This window comes from Mesoplodon mirus, assembly GCF_964341445.2.
Source record: "Mesoplodon mirus genome assembly, chromosome: 8".
NCBI classification, from domain to species: Eukaryota; Metazoa; Chordata; class Mammalia; order Artiodactyla; family Ziphiidae; genus Mesoplodon; species Mesoplodon mirus.
The window spans coordinates 118,840,008-118,863,463 of record NC_138984.1 but is presented as its reverse complement, the minus strand read 5'-3'; positions in this window follow the sequence as shown (position 1 = coordinate 118,863,463).

The window sequence follows — 23,456 nt, the reverse complement described above, 5'->3', positions numbered from 1 at the left end:
AACAGAGCTCCAGAGCCAAGGGCACTTCCAGTCTAGGGAATATACCTTGGGAAAATTGAAAATCCATAAGACAGAGCCACACCCAAATTGAGGGCTGCACTGCTTACAGGAACCTCAACCTGGGTACACCTGAAATATCCCAGGAAATATAAAAATGGTTCCAAACATTGTGGAACTTACGTACGATGGAATATCCCTCAGCCACGAAATCAATGTCATAAGACCAGTAGCAGCAAAATGAGTGGATTCAGGTACGATGATTCTAAGTGAAAGAAGTCACACAGGAAAAGAAACTTATCATAAGATATCACTTAGGAAGATCCTGTAAACATGGCTACACATGAACTGAGTTAGGCAAGAGAACAGAGTCTCACATTTAGAAAACACTCTTATGCCTGCTTAAGGGGGAAGGAGAGGTGGGGTGATGCATCAAACCAGACTTTGATATAAGCAGAGGTACCGTTCCAAAAACCAACTATGGAATAGACAAGACCTACACCTTCCTCAGTGAAAGGGACTCAAAACCCCATATTTCCCGCAGAGGAATAGATCTGGCTAGTAAGAATCTTAAAACCTATGTATTGATATGTCTCCGAAAGGGAATCAAGTGTTTCTAGACTGGCATAAACATGGCCGCGAGAATCAGCTCAAACCCACTCTAAAAAGGAATTTCAAAAACAGAACAAAGAAACAGAGAAATTCTTTACAATTCCTTCAGGGTCTCTGATGCAACCTGGAATGACCCTATCTACAATGACAGCTGGATGTGGCATAAGGCTGGACACTTGGGACTGAGAGGATTGGTGAGATTGGGTGAGCAAATGCAGACCCTTTAAAGCAATAATGCATGGCACCCATTCCATGGGTCCCAGCTCTCCAGGTGGAAGGGAATATTACTACAGCTATAACGTGTACGGGAAACCTAGAGAATGGACACACTGTGAATACGAAAGGTTTCTAAAACTCAACGAAGAGCCCCTCTCCTGGTGCTCCGGTTTGACTTTCCAACTGCTTTCCTATCAATCTCCCAACTTGGAGAGACAGCCCCTTTAAGCTCCTGGTTCGCACAGGTTGCCAATTTGGCAGAGGATGAAAGGGAAGAGGGAGAACCAATGAGAGAGTAGCTGTTAGGCATTTGGATGGGCACATGTCACTCTAATTTCCCGGCAGGAAGAAGAATGAACCAAAGTCTCAGCCACCCACCGGGAACCAGTAGAGGTCCTGAACCAAAAGTTTGGACTTGCGTTCAGCTCACAAAAAACGAGTTGAAAAATGGAGCTCAGGGGCACAGCAATTCACAAACTGGCAGAGTAATCAAGGCCAACTATCGTCCAAAAATCTGTTGAGGGAAGGCAACGAGGCGGACTTGAAAGCGAGGCAGAATAGCAGGAAACCGATTTCAAGAGGTACGTTGGAATCGCCTGTAAAGCACAGGAAGAGGGGCACAACTTCGACAATGATGCACTTGGCCAAAAAGGGCGTATGCGTTTTCTCCTGAATATATTCAGGAGAAAACGCATACGCCCTTTTTGGCCAAGCAAGCAAGCGGGCAATGCAAATCTGCACTACAAAGAAGTATCACTTCCCACCGTTCAAAAGGGACATCCACAAAATGTGTAAAAACCAGAAAGGCAAGACAGGCCCTGGAGAACAGGGAGCCTTGTTATGCTGATGGGCGGGATGTAAGTTGCCAACTGCCTCACTGGAGGAGTGCATTGTGTTCCCTAAAACAAGTAAACAACAGAGCTCCAGAGCCAAGGGCACTTCCAGTCTAGGGAATATACCTTGGGAAAATTGAAAATCCATAAGACAGAGCCACACCCAAATTGAGGGCTGCACTGCTTACAGGAACCTCAACCTGGGTACACCTGAAATATCCCAGGAAATATAAAAATGGTTCCAAACATTGTGGAACTTACGTACGATGGAATATCCCTCAGCCACGAAATCAATGTCATAAGACCAGTAGCAGCAAAATGAGTGGATTCAGGTACGATGATTCTAAGGGAAAGAAGTCACACAGGAAAAGAAACTTATCATAAGATATCACTTAGGAAGATCCTGTAAACATGGCTACACATGAACTGAGTTAGGCAAGAGAACAGAGTCTCACATTTAGAAAACACTCTTATGCCTGCTTAAGGAGGAAGGAGAGGTGGGGTGATGCATCAAACCAGACTTTGATATAAGCACAGGTACCGTTCCAAAAACCAACTATGGAATAGACAAGACCTACACCTTCCTCAGTGAAAGGGACTCAAAACCCCATATTTCCCGCAGAGGAATCGATCTGACTAGTAAGAATCTTAAAACCTATGTATTGATATGTCTGCGTAAGGGAATCAAGTGTGTCTAGACTGGCATAAACATGGCAGCGAGAATCAGCTCAAACCCACTCTAAAAAGGAATTTCAAAAACAGAACAAAGAAACAGGGAAATTCTTTACAATTCCTTCAGGGTCTCTGATGCAACCTGGAATGACCCTATCTACAATGACAGCTGGATGTGGCATAAGGCTGGACACTTGGGACTGAGAGGATTGGTGAGATTGGGTGAGCAAATGCAGACCCTTTAAAGCAATAATGCATGGCACCCATTCCATGGGTCCCAGCTCTCCAGGTGGAAGGGAATATTACTACAGCTATAACGTGTACGGGAAACCTAGAGAATGGACACACTGTGAATACGAAAGGTTTCTAAAACTCAACGAAGAGTCCCTCTCCTGGTGCTCCGGTTTGACTTTCCAACTGCTTTCCTATCAATCTCCCAACTTGGAGAGACAGCCCCTTTAAGCTCCTGGTTCGCACAGGTTGCCAATTTGGCAGAGGATGAAAGGGAAGAGGGAGAACCAATGAGAGAGTAGCTGTTAGGCATTTGGATGGGCACATGTCACTCTAATTTCCCGGCAGGAAGAAGAATGAACCAAAGTCTCAGCCACCCACCGGGAACCAGTAGAGGTCCTGAACCAAAAGTTTGGACTTGCGTTCAGCTCACAAAAAACGAGTTGAAAAATGGAGCTCAGGGGCACAGCAATTCACAAACTGGCAGAGTAATCAAGGCCAACTATCGTCCAAAAATCTGTTGAGGGAAGGCAACGAGGCGGACTTGAAAGCGAGGCAGAATAGCAGGAAACAGATTTCAAGAGGTACGTTGGAATCGCCTGTAAAGCACAGGAAGAGGGGCACAACTTCGACAATGATGCACTTGGCCAAAAAGGGCGTATGCGTTTTCTCCTGAATATATTCAGGAGAAAACGCATACGCCCTTTTTGGCCAAGCAAGCAAGCGGGCAATGCAAATCTGCACTACAAAGAAGTATCACTTCCCACCGTTCAAAAGGGACATCCACAAAATGTGTAAAAACCAGAAAGGCAAGACAGGCCCTGGAGAACAGGGAGCCTTGTTATGCTGATGGGCGGGATGTAAGTTGCCAACTGCCTCACTGGAGGAGTGCATTGTGTTCCCTAAAACAAGTAAACAACAGAGCTCCAGAGCCAAGGGCACTTCCAGTCTAGGGAATATACCTTGGGAAAACTGAAAATCCATAAGACAGAGCCACACCCAAATTGAGGGCTGCACTGCTTACAGGAACCTCAACCTGGGTACACCTGAAATATCCCAGGAAATATAAAAATGGTTCCAAACATTGTGGAACTTACGTACGATGGAATATCCCTCAGCCACGAAATCAATGTCATAAGACCAGTAGCAGCAAAATGAGTGGATTCAGGTACGATGATTCTAAGTGAAAGAAGTCACACAGGAAAAGAAACTTATCATAAGATATCACTTAGGAAGATCCTGTAAACATGGCAACACATGAACTGAGTTAGGCAAGAGAACAGAGTCTCACATTTAGAAAACACTCTTATGCCTGCTTAAGGGGGAAGGAGAGGTGGGGTGATGCATCAAACCCGAGTTTGATATAAGCACAGGTACCGTTCCAAAAACCAACTATGGAATAGACAAGACCTACACCTTCCTCAGTGAAAGGGACTCAAAACGCCATATTTCCCGCAGAGGAATAGATCTGGCTAGTAAGAATCTTAAAACCTATGTATTGATATGTTTCCGTAAGGGAATCAAGTGTGTCTAGACTGGCATAAACAGGGCAGCGAGAATCAGCTCAAACCCACTCTAAAAAGGAATTTCAAAAACAGAACAAAGAAACAGGGAAATTCTTTACAATTCCTTCAGGGTCTCTGATGTAACCTGGAATGACCCTATCTACAATGACAGCTGGACGTGGCATAAGGCTGGACACTTGGGACTGAGAGGATTGGTGAGATTGGGTGAGCAAATGCAGACCCTTTAAAGCAATAATGCATGGCACCCATTCCATGGGTCCCAGCTCTCCAGGTTGAAGGGAATATTACTACAGCTATAACGTGTACGGGAAACCTAGAGAATGGACACACTGTGAATACGAAAGGTTTCTAAAACTCAACGAAGAGCCCCTCTCCTGGTGCTCCGGTTTGACTTTCCAACTGCTTTCCTATCAATCTCCCAACTTGGAGAGACAGCCCCTTTAAGCTCCTGGTTCGCACAGGTTGCCAATTTGGCAGAGGATGAAAGGGAAGAGGGAGAACCAATGAGAGAGTAGCTGTTAGGCATTTGGATGGGCACATGTCACTCTAATTTCCCGGCAGGAAGAAGAATGAACCAAAGTCTCAGCCACCCACCGGGAACCAGTAGAGGTCCTGAACCAAAAGTTTGGACTTGCGTTCAGCTCACAAAAAACGAGTTGAAAAATGGAGCTCAGGGGCACAGCAATTCACAAACTGGCAGAGTAATCAAGGCCAACTATCGTCCAAAAATCTGTTGAGGGAAGGCAACGAGGCGGACTTGAATGCGAGGCAGAATAGCAGGAAACAGATTTCAAGAGGTACGTTGGAATCGCCTGTAAAGCACAGGAAGAGGGGCACAACTTCGACAATGATGCACTTGGCCAAAAAGGGCATATGCGTTTTCTCCTGAATATATTCAGGAGAAAACGCATACGCCCTTTTTGGCCAAGCAAGCAAGCGGGCAATGCAAATCTGCACTACAAAGAAGTATCACTTCCTACCGGTCAAAAGGGACATCCACAAAATGTGTAAAAACCAGAAAGGCAAGACAGGCCCTGGAGAACAGGGAGCCTTGTTATGCTGATGGGCGGGATGTAAGTTGCCAACTGCCTCACTGGAGGAGTGCATTGTGTCCCCTAAAACAATTAAACAACAGAGCTACAGAGCCAAGGGCACTTCCAGTCTAGGGAATATACCTTGGGAAAACTGAAAATCCATAAGACAGAGCCACCCCCAAATTGAGGGCTGCACTGCTTACAGGAACCTCAACCTGGGTACACCTGAAATATCCCAGGAAATATGAAAATGGTTCCAAACATTGTGGAACTTACGTACGATGGAATATCCCTCAGCCACGGAACCAATGTCATAAGAAAAGTAGCAGCAAAATGAGTGGATTCAGGTACGATGATTCTAAGTGAAAGAGGTCACACAGGAAAAGAAACTTATCATAAGATATCACTTAGGAAGATCCTGTAAACATGGCTACACATGAACTGAGTTAGGCAAGAGAACAGAGTCTCACATTTAGAAAACACTCTTATGCCTGCTTAAGGGGGAAGGAGAGGTGGGGTGATGCATCAAACCCGAGTTTGATATAAGCACAGGTACCGTTCCAAAAAACAACTATGGAATAGACAAGACCTACACCTTCCTCAGTGAAAGGGACTCAAAACCCCATATTTCCCGCAGAGGAATCGATCTGACTAGTAAGAATCTTAAAACCTATGTATTGATATGTCTGCGTAAGGGAATCAAGTGTGTCTAGACTGGCATAAACATGGCAGCGAGAATCAGGTCAAACCCACTCTAAAAAGGAATTTCAAATACAGAACAAAGAAACAGGGAAATTCTTTACAATTCCTTCAGGGTCTCTGATGCAACCTGGAATGACCCTATCTACAATGACAGCTGAATGTGGCATAAGGCTGGACACTTGGGACTGAGAGGATTGGTGAGATTGGGTGAGCAAATGCAGACCCTTTAAAGCAATAATGCATGGCACCCAATCCATGGGTCCCAGCTCTCCAGGTGGAAGGGAATATTACTACAGCTATAACGTGTACGGGAAACCTAGAGAATGGACACACTGTGAATACGAAAGGTTTCTAAAACTCAACGAAGAGCCTCTCTCCTGGTGCTCCGGTTTGACTTTCCAACTGCTTTCCTATCAATCTCCCAACTTGGAGAGACAGCCCCTTTAAGCTCCTCGTTCGCACAGGTTGCCAATTTGGCAGAGGATGAAAGGGAAGAGGGAGAACCAATGAGAGAGTAGCTGTTAGGCATTTGGATGGGCACATGTCACTCTAATTTCCCGGCAGGAAGAAGAATGAACCAAAGTCTCAGCCACCCACCGGGAACCAGTAGAGGTCCTGAACCAAAAGTTTGGACTTGCGTTCAGCTCACAAAAAACGAGTTGAAAAATGGAGCTCAGGGGCACAGCAATTCACAAACTGGCAGAGTAATCAAGGCCAACTATCGTCCAAAAATCTGTTGAGGGAAGGCAACGAGGCGGACTTGAAAGCGAGGCAGAATAGCAGGAAAAAGATTTCAAGAGGTACGTTGGAATCGCCTGTAAAGCACAGGAAGAGGGGCACAACTTCAACAATGATGCACTTGGCCAAAAAGGGCGTATGAATATATTAAGGAGAAAACGCATACGCCCTTTTTGGCCAAGCAAGCAAGCGGGCAATGCAAATCTGCACTACAAAGAAGTATCACTTCCCACCAGTCAAAGGGGAAATCCAAAAAATGTGTAAAAACCAGAAAGGCAAGACAGGCCCTGGAGAACAGGGAGCCTTGTTATGCTGTTGGGCGGGATGTAAGTTGCCAACTGCCTCACTGGAGGAGTGCATTGTGTCCCCTAAAACAAGTAAACAACAGAGCTACAGAGCCAAGGGCACTTCCAGTCTAGGGAATATACCTTGGGAAAACTGAAAATCCATAAGACAGAGCCACCCCCAAATTGAGGGCTGCACTGCTTACAGGAACCTCAACCTGGGTACACCTGAAATATCCCAGGAAATATAAAAATGGTTCCAAACATTGTGGAACTTACATACGATGGAATATCCCTCAGCCACGAAATCAATGTCATAAGACCAGTAGCAGCAAAATGAGTGGATTCAGGTACGATGATTCTAAGTGAAAGAAGTCACACAGGAAAAGAAACTTATCATAAGATATCACTTAGGAAGATTCTGTAAACAAGGCTACACATGAACTGAGTTAGGCAAGAGAACAGAGTCTCACATTTAGAAAACACTCTTATGCCTGCTTAAGGAGGAAGGAGAAGTGGGGTGATGCATCAAACCAGACTTTGATATAAGCACAGGTACCGTTCCAAAAACCAACTATGGAATAGACAAGACCTACACCTTCCTCAATGAAAGGGACTCAAAACCCCATATTTCCCGCAGAGGAATCGATCTGACTAGTAAGAATCTTAAAACCTATGTATTGATATGTCTGCGTAAGGGAATCAAGTGTGTCTAGACTGGCATAAACATGGCAGCGAGAATCAGCTCAAACCCACTCTAAAAAGGAATTTCAAAAACAGAACAAAGAAACAGGGAAATTCTTTACAATTCCTTCAGGGTCTCTGATGCAACCTGGAATGACCCTATCTACAATGACAGCTGGATGTGGCATAAGGCTGGACACTTGGGACTGAGAGGATTGGTGAGATTGGGTGAGCAAATGCAGACCCTTTAAAGCAATAATGCATGGCACCCATTCCATGGGTCCCAGCTCTCCAGGTGGAAGGGAATATTACTACAGCTATAACGTGTACGGGAAACCTAGAAAATGGACACACTGTGATAATGAAAGGTTTCTAAAACTCAACGAAGAGCCCCTCTCCTGGTGCTCCGGTTTGACTTTCCAACTGCTTTCCTATCAATCTCCCAACTTGGAGAGACAGCCCCTTTAAACTCCTGGTTCGCACAGGTTGCCAATTTGGCAGAGGATGAAAGGGAAGAGGGAGAACCAATGGGAGAGTAGCTGCTAGGCATTTGGATGGGCACATGTCACTCTAATTTCCCGGCAGGAAGAAGAATGAACCAAAGTCTCAGCCACCCACCGGGAACCAGTAGAGGTTCTGAACCAAAAGTTTGGACTTGCGTTCAGCTCACAAAAAACGAGTTGAAAAATGGAGCTCAGGGGCACAGCAATTCACAAACTGGCAGAGTAATCAAGGCCAACTATCGTCCAAAAATCTGTTGAGGGAAGGCAACGAGGCGGACTTGAAAGCGAGGCAGAATAGCAGGAAACAGATTTCAAGAGGTACGTTGGAATCGCCTGTAAAGCACAGGAAGAGGGGCACAACTTCGACAATGATGCACTTGGCCAAAAAGGGCGTATGCGTTTTCTCCTGAATATATTCAGGAGAAAACGCATACGCCCTTTTTGGCCAAGCAAGCAAGCGGGCAATGCAAATCTGCACTACAAAGAAGTATCACTTCCCACCGGTCAAAAGGGACATCCACAAAATGTGTAAAAACCAGAAAGGCAAGACAGGCCCTGGAGAACAGGGAGCCTTGTTATGCTGATGGGCGGGATGTAAGTTGCCAACGGCCTCACTGGAGGAGTGCATTGTGTCCCCTAAAACAAGTAAACAACAGAGCTACAGAGCCAAGGGCACTTCCAGTCTAGGGAATATACCTTGGGAAAACTGAAAATCCATAAGACAGAGCCACACCCAAATTGAGGGCTGCACTGCTTACAGGAACCTCAACCTGGGTACACCTGAAATATCCCAGGAAATATAAAAATGGTTCCAAACATTGTGGAACTTACGTACGATGGAATATCCCTCAGCCACGAAATCAATGTCATAAGACCAGTAGCAGCAAAATGAGTGGATTCAGGTACGATGATTCTAAGTGAAAGAGGTCACACAGGAAAAGAAACTTATCATAAGATATCACTTAGGAAGATCCTGTAAACATGGCTACACATGAACTGAGTTAGGCAAGAGAACAGAGTCTCACATTTAGAAAACACTCTTATGCCTGCTTAAGGGGGAAGGAGAGGTGGGGTGATGCATCAAACCCGAGTTTGATATAAGCACAGGTACCGTTCCAAAAACCAACTATGGAATAGACAAGACCTACACCTTCCTCAGTGAAAGGGACTCAAAACCCCATATTTCCCGCAGAGGAATCGATCTGACTAGTAAGAATCTTGAAACCTATGTATTGATATGTCTGCGTAAGGGAATCAAGTGTGTCTAGACTGGCATAAATATGGCAGCGAGAATCAGCTCAAACCACCTCTAAAAAGGAATTTCAAAAACAGAACAAAGAAACAGGGAAATTCTTTACAATTCCTTCAGGGTCTCTGATGCAACCTGGAATGACCCTATCTACAATGACAGCTGGATGTGGCATAAGGCTGGACACTTGGGACTGAGAGGATTGGTGAGATTGGGTGAGCAAATGCAGACCCTTTAAAGCAATAATGCATGGCACCCATTCCATGGGTCCCAGCTCTCCAGGTGGAAGGGAATATTACTACAGCTATAACGTGTACGGGAAACCTAGAGAATGGACACACTGTGAATACGAAAGGTTTCTAAAACTCAACGAAGAGCCCCTCTCCTGGTGCTCCGGTTTGACTTTCCAACTGCTTTCCTATCAATCTCCCAACTTGGAGAGACAGCCCCTTTAAGCTCCTGGTTCGCACAGGTTGCCAATTTGGCAGAGGATGAAAGGGAAGAGGGAGAACCAATGAGAGAGTAGCTGTTAGGCATTTGGATGGGCACATGTCACTCTAATTTCCCGGCAGGAAGAAGAATTAACCAAAGTCTCAGCCACCCACCGGGAACCAGTAGAGGTCCTGAACCAAAAGTTTGGACTTGCGTTCAGCTCACAAAAAACGAGTTGAAAAATGGAGCTCAGGGGCACAGCAATTCACAAACTGGCAGAGTAATCAAGGCCAACTATCGTCCAAAAATCTGTTGAGGGAAGGCAACGAGGCGGACTTGAAAGCGAGGCAGAATAGCAGGAAACAGATTTCAAGAGGTACGTTGGAATCGCCTGTAAAGCACAGGAAGAGGGGCACAACTTCGACAATGATGCACTTGGCCAAAAAGGGCGTATGTGTTTTCTCCTGAATATATTCAGGAGAAAACGCATACGCCCTTTTTGGCCAAGCAAGCAAGCGGGCAATGCAAATCTGCACTACAAAGAAGTATCACTTCCCACCGTTCAAAAGGGACATCCACAAAATGTGTAAAAACCAGAAAGGCAAGACAGGCCCTGGAGAACAGGGAGCCTTGTTATGCTGATGGGCGGGATGTAAGTTGCCAACTGCCTCACTGGAGGAGTGCATTGTGTTCCCTAAAACAAGTAAACAACAGAGCTCCAGAGCCAAGGGCACTTCCAGTCTAGGGAATATACCTTGGGAAAACTGAAAATCCATAAGACAGAGCCACACCCAAATTGAGGGCTGCACTGCTTACAGGAACCTCAACCTGGGTACACCTGAAATATCCCAGGAAATATAAAAATGGTTCCAAACATTGTGGAACTTACGTACGATGGAATATCCCTCAGCCACGAAATCAATGTCATAAGACCAGTAGCAGCAAAATGAGTGGATTCAGGTACGATGATTCTAAGTGAAAGAAGTCACACAGGAAAAGAAACTTATCATAAGATATCACTTAGGAAGATCCTGTAAACATGGCTACACATGAACTGAGTTAGGCAAGAGAACAGAGTCTCACATTTAGAAAACACTCTTATGCCTGCTTAAGGGGGAAGGAGAGGTGGTGTGATGCATCAAACCAGACTTTGATATAAGCACAGGTACCGTTCCAAAAACCAACTATGGAATAGACAAGACCTATACCTTCCTCAGTGAAAGGGACTCAAAACCCCATATTTCCCGCAGAGGAATCGATCTGGCTAGTAAGAATCTTAAAACCTATGTATTGATATGTCTCCGTAAGGGAATCAAGTGTTTCTAGACTGGCATAAACATGGCCACGAGAATCAGCTCAAACCCACTCTAAAAAGGAATTTCAAAAACAGAACAAAGAAACAGGGAAATTCTTTGCAATTCCTTCAGGGTCTCTGATGCAACCTGGAATGACCCTATCTACAATGACAGCTGGATGTGGCATAAGGCTGGACACTTGCGACTGAGAGGATTGGTGAGATTGGGTGAGCAAATGCAGACCCTTTAAAGCAATAATGCATGGCACCCATTCCATGGGTCCCAGCTCTCCAGGTGGAAGGGAATATTACTACAGCTATAACGTGTACGGGAAACCTAGAGAATGGACACACTGTGAATACGAAAGGTTTCTAAAACTCAACGAAGAGCCCCTCTCCTGGTGCTCCGGTTTGACTTTCCAACTGCTTTCCTATCAATCTCCCAACTTGGAGAGACAGCCCCTTTAAGCTCCTGGTTCGCACAGGTTGCCAATTTGGCAGAGGATGAAAGGGAAGAGGGAGAACCAATGAGAGAGTAGCTGTTAGGCATTTGGATGGGCACATGTCACTCTAATTTCCCGGCAGGAAGAAGAATGAACCAAAGTCTCAGCCACCCACCGGGAACCAGTAGAGGTCCTGAACCAAGTTCAGCTCACAAAAAACGAGTTGAAAAATGGAGCTCAGGGGCACAGCAATTCACAAACTGGCAGAGTAATCAAGGCCAACTATCGTCCAAAAATCTGTTGAGGGAAGGCAACGAGGCGGACTTGAAAGCGAGGCAGAATAGCAGGAAACAGATTTCAAGAGGTACGTTGGAATCGCCTGTAAAGCACAGGAAGAGGGGCACAACTTCGACAATGATGCACTTGGCCAAAAAGGGCGTATGCGTTTTCTCCTGAATATATTCAGGAGAAAACGCATACGCCCTTTTTGGCCAAGCAAGCAAGCGGGCAATGCAAATCTGCACTACAAAGAAGTATCACTTCCCACCGGTCAAAAGGGACATCCACAAAATGTGTAAAAACCAGAAAGGCAAGACAGGCCCTGGAGAACAGGGAGCCTTGTTATGCTGATGGGCGGGATGTAAGTTGCCAACTGCCTCACTGGAGGAGTGCATTGTGTCCCCTAAAACAAGTAAACAACAGAGCTCCAGAGCCAAGGGCACTTCCAGTCTAGGGAATATACCTTGGGAAAACTGAAAATCCATAAGACAGAGCCACCCCCAAATTGAGGGCTGCACTGCTTACAGGAACCTCAACCTGGGTACACCTGAAATATCCCAGGAAATATAAAAATGGTTCCAAACATTGTGGAACTTACGTACGATGGAATATCCCTCAGCCACGAAATCAATGTCATAAGACCAGTAGCAGCAAAATGAGTGGATTCAGGTACGATGATTCTAAGTGAAAGAGGTCACACAGGAAAAGAAACTTATCATAAGATATCACTTAGGAAGATCCTGTAAACATGGCTACACATGAACTGAGTTAGGCAAGAGAACAGAGTCTCACATTTAGAAAACAATCTTATGCCTGCTTAAGGGGGAAGGAGAGGTGGGGTGATGCATCAAACCCGAGTTTGATATAAGCACAGGTACCGTTCCAAAAACCAACTATGGAATAGACAAGACCTACACCTTCCTCAGTGAAAGGGACTCAAAACCCCATATTTCCCGCAGAGGAATCGATCTGACTAGTAAGAATCTTGAAACCTATGTATTGATATGTCTGCGTAAGGGAATCAAGTGTGTCTAGACTGGCATAAATATGGCAGCGAGAATCAGCTCAAACCACCTCTAAAAAGGAATTTCAAAAACAGAACAAAGAAACAGGGAAATTCTTTACAATTCCTTCAGGGTCTCTGATGCAACCTGGAATGACCCTATCTACAATGACAGCTGGATGTGGCATAAGGCTGGACACTTGGGACTGAGAGGATTGGTGAGATTGGGTGAGCAAATGCAGACCCTTTAAAGCAATAATGCATGGCACCCATTCCATGGGTCCCAGCTCTCCAGGTGGAAGGGAATATTACTACAGCTATAACGTGTACGGGAAACCTAGAGAATGGACACACTGTGAATACGAAAGGTTTCTAAAACTCAACGAAGAGCCCCTCTCCTGGTGCTCCGGTTTGACTTTCCAACTGCTTTCCTATCAATCTCCCAACTTGGAGAGACAGCCCCTTTAAGCTCCTGGTTCGCACAGGTTGCCAATTTGGCAGAGGATGAAAGGGAAGAGGGAGAACCAATGAGAGAGTAGCTGTTAGGCATTTGGATGGGCACATGTCACTCTAATTTCCCGGCAGGAAGAAGAATGAACCAAAGTCTCAGCCACCCACCGGGAACCAGTAGAGGTCCTGAACCAAAAGTTTGGACTTGCGTTCAGCTCACAAAAAACGAGTTGAAAAATGGAGCTCAGGGGCACAGCAATTCACAAACTGGCAGAGTAATCAAGGCCAACTATCGTCCAAAAATCTGTTGAGGGAAGGCAACGAGGCGGACTTGAAAGCGAGGCAGAATAGCAGGAAACAGATTTCAAGAGGTACGTTGGAATCGCCTGTAAAGCACAGGAAGAGGGGCACAACTTCGACAATGATGCACTTGGCCAAAAAGGGCGTATGCGTTTTCTCCTGAATATATTCAGGATAAAACGCATACGCCCTTTTTGGCCAAGCAAGCAAGCGGGCAATGCAAATCTGCACTACAAAGAAGTATCACTTCCCACCGTTCAAAAGGGACATCCACAAAATGTGTAAAAAACCAGAAAGGCAAGACAGGCCCTGGAGAACAGGGAGCCTTGTTATGCTGATGGGCGGGATGTAAGTTGCCAACTGCCTCACTGGAGGAGTGAATTGTGTTCCCTAAAACAAGTAAACAACAGAGCTCCAGAGCCAAGGGCACTTCCAGTCTAGGGAATATACCTTGGGAAAACTGAAAATCCATAAGACAGAGCCACCCCCAAATTGAGGGCTGCACTGCTTACAGGAACCTCAACCTGGGTACACCTGAAATATCCCAGGAAATATAAAAATGGTTCCAAACATTGTGGAACTTACGTACGATGGAATATCCCTCAGCCACGAAATCAATGTCATAAGACCAGTAGCAGCAAAATGAGTGGATTCAGGTACGATGATTCTAAATGAAAGAAGTCACACAGGAAAAGAAACTTATCATAAGATATCACTTAGGAAGATCCTGTAAACATGGCTACACATGAACTGAGTTAGGCAAGAGAACAGAGTCTCACATTTAGAAAACACTCTTATGCCTGCTTAAGGGGGAAGGAGAGGTGGGGTGATGCATCAAACCAGACTTTGATATAAGCACAGGTACCGTTCCAAAAACCAACTATGGAGTAGACAAGACCTATACCTTCCTCAGTGAAAGGGACTCAAAACCCCATATTTCCCGCAGAGGAATAGATCTGGCTAGTAAGAATCTTAAAACCTATGTATTGATATGTCTCCGTAAGGGAATCAAGTGTTTCTAGACTGGCATAAACATGGCCACGAGAATCAGCTCAAACCCACTCTAAAAAGGAATTTCAAAAACAGAACAAAGAAACAGGGAAATTCTTTACAATTCCTTCAGGGTCTCTGATGCAACCTGGATTGACCCTATCTACAATGACAGCTGGATGTGGCATAAGGCTGTACACTTGCGACTGAGAGGATTGGTGAGATTGGGTGAGCAAATGCAGACCCTTTAAAGCAATAATGCATGGCACCCATTCCATGGGTCCCAGCTCTCCAGGTGGAAGGGAATATTACTACAGCTATAACGTGTACGGGAAACCTAGAGAATGGACACACTGTGAATACGAAAGGTTTCTAAAACTCAACGAAGAGCCCCTCTCCTGGTGCTCCGGTTTGACTTTCCAACTGCTTTCCTATCAATCTCCCAACTTGGAGAGACAGCCCCTTTAAGCTCCTGGTTCGCACAGGTTGCCAATTTGGCAGAGGATGAAAGGGAAGAGGGAGAACCAATGAGAGAGTAGCTGTTAGGCATTTGGATGGGCACATGTCACTCTAATTTCCCGGCAGGAAGAAGAATGAACCAAAGTCTCAGCCACCCACCGGGAACCAGTATAGGTCCTGAACCAAGTTCAGCTCACAAAAAACGAGTTGAAAAATGGAGCTCAGGGGCACAGCAATTCACAAACTGGCAGAGTAATCAAGGCCAACTATCGTCCAAAAATCTGTTGAGGGAAGGCAACGAGGCGGACTTGAAAGCGAGGCAGAATAGCAGGAAACAGATTTCAAGAGGTACGTTGGAATCGCCTGTAAAGCACAGGAAGAGGGGCACAACTTCGACAATGATGCACTTGGCCAAAAAGGGCGTATGCGTTTTCTCCTGAATATATTCAGGAGAAAACGCATATGCCCTTTTTGGCCAAGCAAGCAAGCGGGCAATGCAAATCTGCACTACAAAGAAGTATCACTTCCCACCGGTCAAAAGGGACATCCACAAAATGTGTAAAAACCAGAAAGGCAAGACAGGCCCTGGAGAACAGGGAGCCTTGTTATGCTGATGGGCGGGATGTAAGTTGCCAACTGCCTCACTGGAGGAGTGCATTGTGTTCCCTAAAACAAGTAAACAACAGAGCTCCAGAGCCAAGGGCACTTCCAGTCTAGGCAATATACCTTGGGAAAACTGAAAATCCATAAGACAGAGCCACCCCCAAATTGAGGGCTGCACTGCTTACAGGAACCTCATCCTGGGTACACCTGAAATATCCCAGGCAATATAAAAATGGTTCCAAACATTGTGGAACTTACGTACGATGGAATATCCCTCAGCCACGAAATCAATGTCATAAGACCAGTAGCAGCAAAATGACTGGATTCAGGTACGATGATTCTAAGTGAAAGAAGTCACACAGGAAAAGAAACTTATCATAAGATATCACTTAGGAAGATCCTGTAAACATGGCTACACATGAACTGAGTTAGGCAAGAGAACAGAGTCTCACATTTAGAAAACACTCTTATGCCTGCTTAAGGGGGAAGGAGATGTGGGGTGATGCATCAAACCCGAGTTTGATATAAGCACAGGTACCGTTCCAAAAACCAACTATGGAATAGACAAGACCTACACCTTCCTCAGTGAAAGGGACTCAAAACCCCATATTTCCCGCAGAGGAATAGATCTGACTAGTACGAATCTTAAAACCTATGTATTGATATGTCTCCGTAAGGGAATCAAGTGTGTCTAGACTGGCATAAACAGGGCAGCGAGAATCAGCTCAAACCCACTCTAAAAAGGAATTTCAAAAACAGAACAAAGAAACAGGGAAATTCTTTACAATTCCTTCAGGGTCTCTGATGCAACCTGGAATGACCCTATCTACAATGACAGCTGGATGTGGCATAAGGCTGGACACTTGGGACTGAGAGGATTGGTGAGATTGGGTGAGCAAATGCAGACCCTTTAAAGCAATAATGCATGGCACCCATTCCATGGGTCCCAGCTCTCCAGGTTGAAGGGAATATTACTACAGCTATAACGTGGACGGGAAACCTAGAGAATGGACACACTGTGAATACGACAGGTTTCTAAAACTCAACGAAGAGCCCATCTCCTGGTGCTCCGGTTTGACTTCCCAACTGCTTTCCTATCAATCTCCCAACTTGGAGAGACAGCCCCTTTAAGCTCCTGGTTCGCACAGGTTGCCAATTTGGCAGAGGATGAAAGGGAAGAGGGAGAACCAATGAGAGAGTAGCTGCTAGGCATTTGGATGGGCACATGTCACTCTAATTTCCCGGCAGGAAGAAGAATTAACCAAAGTCTCAGCCACCCACCGGGAACCAGTATACGTCCTGAACCAAAAGTTTGGACTTGTGTTCAGCTCACAAGAAACGAGTTGAAAAATGGAGCTCAGGGGCACAGCAATTCACAAACTGGCAGAGTAATCAAGGCCAACTATCGTCCAAAAATCTGTTGAGGGAAGGCAACGAGGCGGACTTGAAAGCGAGGCAGAATAGCAGGAAACAGATTTCAAGAGGTACGTTGGAATCGCCTGTAAAGCACAGGAAGAGGGGCACAACTTCGACAATGATGCACTTGGCCAAAAAGGGCGTATGCGTTTTCTCCTGAATATATTCAGGAGAAAACGCATACGCCCTTTTTGGCCAAGCAAGCAAGCGGGCAATGCAAATCTGCACTACAAAGAAGTATCACTTCCCACCGGTCAAAAGGGACATCCACAAAATGTGTAAAAACCAGAAAGGCAAGACAGGCCCTGGAGAACAGGGAGCCTTGTTATGCTGATGGGCGGGATGTAAGTTGCCAACTGCCTCACTGGAGGAGTGAATTGTGTTCCCTAAAACAAGTAAACAACAGAGCTCCAGAGCCAAGGGCACGTCCAGTCTAGGGAATATACCTTGGGAAAACTGAAAATCCATAAGACAGAGCCACCCCCAATTTGAGGGCTGCACTGCTTACAGGAACCTCAACCTGGGTACACCTGAAATATCCCAGGAAATATAAAAATGGTTCCAAACATTGTGGAACTTACGTACGATGGAATATCCCTCAGCCACGAAATCAATGTCATAAGACCAGTAGCAGCAAAATGACTGGATTCAGGTACGATGATTCTAAGTGAAAGAAGTCACACAGGAAAAGAAACTTATCATAAGATATCACTTAGGAAGATCCTGTAAACATGGCTACACATGAACTGAGTTAGGCAAGAGAACAGAGTCTCACATTTAGAAAACACTCTTATGCCTGCTTAAGGGGGAAGGAGATGTGGGGTGATGCATCAAACCCGAGTTTGATATAAGCACAGGTACCGTTCCAAAAACCAACTATGGAATAGACAAGACCTACACCTTCCTCAGTGAAAGGGACTCAAAACCCCATATTTCCCGCAGAGGAATAGATCTGACTAGTAAGAATCTTAAAACCTATGTATTGATATGTCTCCGTAAGGGAATCAAGTGTGTCTAGACTGGCATAAACAGGGCAGCGAGAATCAGCTCAAACCCACTCTAAAAAGGCATTTCAAAAACAGAACAAAGAAACAGGGAAATTCTTTACAATTCCTTCAGGGTCTCTGATGCAACCTGGAATGACCCTATCTACAATGACAGCTGGATGTGGCATAAGGCTGGACACTTGGGACTGAGAGGATTGGTGAGATTGGGTGAGCAAATGCAGACCCTTTAAAGCAATAATGCATGGCACCCATTCCATGGGTCCCAGCTCTCCAGGTGGAAGGGAATATTACTACATCTATAACGTGTATGGGAAACCTAGAGAATGGACACACTGTGAATACGAAAGGTTTCTAAAACTCAACGAAGAGCCCCTCTCCTGGTGCTCCAGTTTGACTTTCCAACTGCTTTCCTATCAATCTCCCAACTTGGAGAGACAGCCCCTTTAAGCTCCTGGTTCGCACAGGTTGCCAATTTGGCAGAGGATGAAAGGGAAGAGGGAGAACCAATGAGAGAGTAGCTGTTAGGCATTTGGATGGGCACATGTCACTCTAATTTCCCTGCAGGAAGAAGAATGAACCAAAGTCTCACCCACCCACCGGGAACCAGTAGAGGTCCTGAACCAAAAGTTTGGACTTGCGTTCAGCTCACAAAAAACGAGTTGAACAATGGAGCTCAGGGGCACAGCAATTCACAACCTGGCAGAGTAATCAAGGCCAACTATCATCCAAAAATCTGTTGAGGGAAGGCAACGAGGCGGACTTGAAAGTGAGGCAGAATAGCAGGAAACAGATTTCAAGAGGTACGTTGGAATCGCCTGTAAAGCACAGGAAGAGGGGCACAACTTCAACAATGATGCACTTGGCCAAAAAGGGCGTATGCGTTTTCTCCTGAATATATTCAGGAGAAAACGCATACGCCCTTTTTGGCCAAGCAAGCAAGCGGGCAATGCAAATCTGCACTACAAAGAAGTATCACTTCCCACCGGTCAAAAGGGACATCCACAAAATGTGTAAAAACCAGAAAGGCAAGACAGGCCCTGGAGAACAGGGAGCCTTGTTATGCTGATGGGCGGGATGTAAGTTGCCAACTGCCTCACTGGAGGAGTGCATTGTGTTCCCTAAAACAAGTAAACAACAGAGCTCCAGAGCCAAGGGCACGTCCGGTCTAGGGAATATACCTTGGGAAAACTGAAAATCCATAAGACAGAGCCACCCCCAAATTGAGGGCTGCACTGCTTACAGGAACCTCAACCTGGGTACACCTGAAATATCCCAGGAAATATAAAAATGGTTCCAAACATTGTGGAACTTACGTACGATGGAATATCCCTCAGCCACGAAATCAATGTCATAAGACCAGTAGAAGCAAAATGAGTGGATTCAGGTACGATGATTCTAAGTGAAAGAAGTCACACAGGAAAAGAAACTTATCATAAGATATCACTTAGGAAGATCCTGTAAACATGGCTACACATGAACTGAGTTAGGCAAGAGAACAGAGTCTCACATTGAGAAAACACTCTTATGCCTGCTTAAGGGGGAAGGAGAGGTGGGGTGATGCATCAAACCCGAGTTTGATATAAGCACAGGTACCGTTCCAAAAACCAACTATGGAATAGACAAGACCTACACCTTCCTCAGTGAAAGGGACTCAAAATCCCATATTTCCCGCAGAGGAATAGATCTGAGTAGTAAGAATCTTAAAACCTATGTATTGATATGTCTCCGTAAGGGAATCAAGTGTGTCTAGACAGGCATAAACAGGGCAGTGAGAATCAGCTCAAACCCACTCTAAAAAGGAATTTCAAAAACAGAACAAAGAAACAGGGAAATTCTTTACAATTCCTTCAGGGTCTCTGATGCAACCTGGAATGACCCTATCTACAATGACAGCTGGATGTGGCATAAGGCTGGACACTTGGGACTGAGAGGATTGGTGAGATTGGGTGAGCAAATGCAGACCCTTTAAAGCAATAATGCATGGCACCCATTCCATGGGTCCCAGCTCTCCAGGTGGAAGGGAATATTACTACAGCTATAACGTGTACGGGAAACCTAGAGAATGGACACACTGTGAATACGAAAGGTTTCTAAAACTCAACGAAGAGCCCCTCTCCTGGTGCTCTGGTTTGACTTTCCAACTGCTTTCCTATCAATCTCCCAACTTGGAGAGACAGCCCCTTTAAGCTCCTGGTTCGCACAGGTTGCCAATTTGGCAGAGGATGAAAGGGAAGAGGGAGAACCAATGAGAGAGTAGCTGTTAGGCATTTGGATGGGCACATGTCACTCTAATTTCCCGGCAGGAAGAAGAATGAACCAAAGTCTCAGCCACCCACCGAGAACCAGTAGAGGTCCTGAACCAAAAGTTTGGACTTGCGTTCAGCTCACAAAATAACGAGTTGAAAAATGGAGCTCAGGGGCACAGCAATTCACAATCTGGCAGAGTAATCAAGGCCAACTATCGTCCAAACATCTGTTGAGGGAAGGCAACGAGGCGGACTTGAAAGCGAGGCAGAATACAGGAAACAGATTTCAAGAGGTACGTTGGAATCGCCTGTAAAGCACAGGAAGAGGGGCACAACTTCGACAATGATGCACTTGGCCAAAAAGGGCGTATGCGTTTTCTCCTGAATATATTCAGGAGAAAACGCATACGCCCTTTTTGGCCAAGCAAGCAAGCGGGCAATGCAAATCTGCACTACAAAGAAGTATCACTTCCCACCGGTCAAAAGGGACATCCACAAAATGTGTAAAAACCAGAAAGGCAAGACAGGCCCTGGAGAACAGGGAGCCTTGTTATGCTGATGGGCGGGATGTAAGTTGCCAACTGCCTCACTGGAGGAGTGCATTGTGTTCCCTAAAACAAGTAAACAACAGAGCTCCAGAGCCAAGGGCACGTCCGGTCTAGGGAATATACCTTGGGAAAACTGAAAATCCATAAGACAGAGCCACCCCCAAATTGAGGGCTGCACTGCTTACAGGAACCTCAACCTGGGTACACCTGAAATATCCCAGGAAATATAAAAATGGTTCCAAACATTGTGGAACTTACGTACGATGGAATATCCCTCAGCCACGAAATCAATGTCATAAGACCATTAGCAGCAAAATGAGTGGATTCAGGTACGATGATTCTAAGTGAAAGAAGTCACACAGGAAAAGAAACTTATCATAAGATATCACTTAGGAAGATCCTGTAAACATGGCTACACATGAACTGAGTTAGGCAAGAGAACAGAGTCTCACATTGAGAAAACACTCTTATGCCTGCTTAAGGGGGAAGGAGAGGTGGGGTGATGCATCAAACCCGAGTTTGATATAAGCACAGGTACCGTTCCAAAAACCAACTATGGAATAGACAAGACCTACACCTTCCTCAGTGAAAGGGACTCAAAACCCCATATTTCCCGCAGAGGAATAGATCTGACTAGTAAGAATCTTAAAACCTATGTATTGATATGTCTCCGTAAGGGAATCAAGTGTGTCTAGACAGGCATAAACAGGGCAGTGAGAATCAGCTCAAACCCACTCTAAAAAGGAATTTCAAAAACAGAACAAAGAAACAGGGAAATTCTTTACAATTCCTTCAGGGTCTCTGATGCAACCTGGAATGACCCTATCTACAATGACAGCTGGATGTGGCATAAGGCTGGACACTTGGGACTGAGAGGATTGGTGAGATTGGGTGAGCAAATGCAGACCCTTTAAAGCAATAATGCATGGCACCCATTCCATGGGTCCCAGCTCTCCAGGTGGAAGGGAATATTACTACAGCTATAACGTGTACGGGAAACCTAGAGAATGGACACACTGTGAATACGAAAGGTTTCTAAAACTCAACGAAGAGCCCCTCTCCTGGTGCTCCGGTTTGACTTTCCAACTGCTTTCCTATCAATCTCCCAACTTGGAGAGACAGCCCCTTTAAGCTCCTGGTTCGCACAGGTTGCCAATTTGGCAGAGGATGAAAGGGAAGAGGGAGAACCAATGAGAGAGTAGCTGTTAGGCATTTGGATGGGCACATGTCACTCTAATTTCCCGGCAGGAAGAAGAATTAACCAAAGTCTCAGCCACCCACCGGGAACCAGTAGAGGTCCTGAACCAAAAGTTTGGACTTGCGTTCAGCTCACAAAAAAGGAGTTGAAAAATGGAGCTCAGGGGCACAGCAATTCACAAACTGGCAGAGTAATCAAGGCCAACTATCGTCCAAACATCTGTTGAGGGAAGGAAACGAGGCGGACTTGAAAGCGAGGCAGAATAGCAGGAAACAGATTTCAAGAGGTACGTTGGAATCGCCTGTAAAGCACAGGAAGAGGGGCACAACTTCGACAATGATGCTCTTGGCCAAAAAGGGCGTATGCGTTTTCTCCTGAATATATTCAGGAGAAAACGCATACGCCCTTTTTGGCCAAGCAAGCAAGCGGGCAATGCAAATCTGCACTACAAAGAAGTATCACTTCCCACCGGTCAAAAGGGACATCCACAAAATGTGTAAAATCCAGAAAGGCAAGACAGGCCCTGGAGAACAGGGAGCCTTGTTATGCTGATGGGCGGGATGTAAGTTGCCAACTGCCTCACTGGAGGAGTGCATTGTGTTCCCTAAAACAAGTAAACAACAGAGCTCCAGAGCCAAGGGCACGTCCAGTCTAGGGAATATACCTTGGGAAAACTGAAAATCCATAAGACAGAGCCACCCCCAATTTGAGGGCTGCACTGCTTACAGGAACCTCAACCTGGGTACACCTGAAATATCCCAGGAAATATAAAAATGGTTCCAAACATTGTGGAACTTACGTACGATGGAATATCCCTCAGCCACGAAATCAATGTCATAAGACCAGTAGCAGCAAAATGAGTGGATTCAGGTACGATGATTCTAAGTGAAAGAAGTCACACAGGAAAAGAAACTTATCATAAGATATCACTTAGGAAGATCCTGTAAACATGGCTACACATGAACTGAGTTAGGCAAGAGAACAGAGTCTCACATTTAGAAAACACTCTTATGCCTGCTTAAGGGGGAAGGAGAGGTGGGGTGATGCATCAAACCCGAGTTTGATATAAGCACAGGTACCGTTCCAAAAACCAACTATGGAATAGACAAGACCTACACCTTCCTCAGTGAAAGGGACTCAAAACCCCATATTTCCCGCAGAGGAATAGATCTGACTAGTAAGAATCTTAAAACCTATGTATTGATATGTCTCCGTAAGGGAATCAAGTGTGTCTAGACTGGCATAAACATGGCCGCGAGAATCAGCTCAAACCCACTCTAAAAAGGAATTTCAAAAACAGAACAAAGAAACAGGGAAATTCTTTACAATTCCTTCAGGGTCTCTGATGCAACCTGGAATGACCCTATCTACAATGACAGCTGGATGTGGCATAAGGCTGGACACTTGGGACTGAGAGGATTGGTGAGATTGGGTGAGCAAATGCAGACCCTTTAAAGCAATAATGCATGGCACCCATTCCATGGGTCCCAGCTCTCCAGGTGGAAGG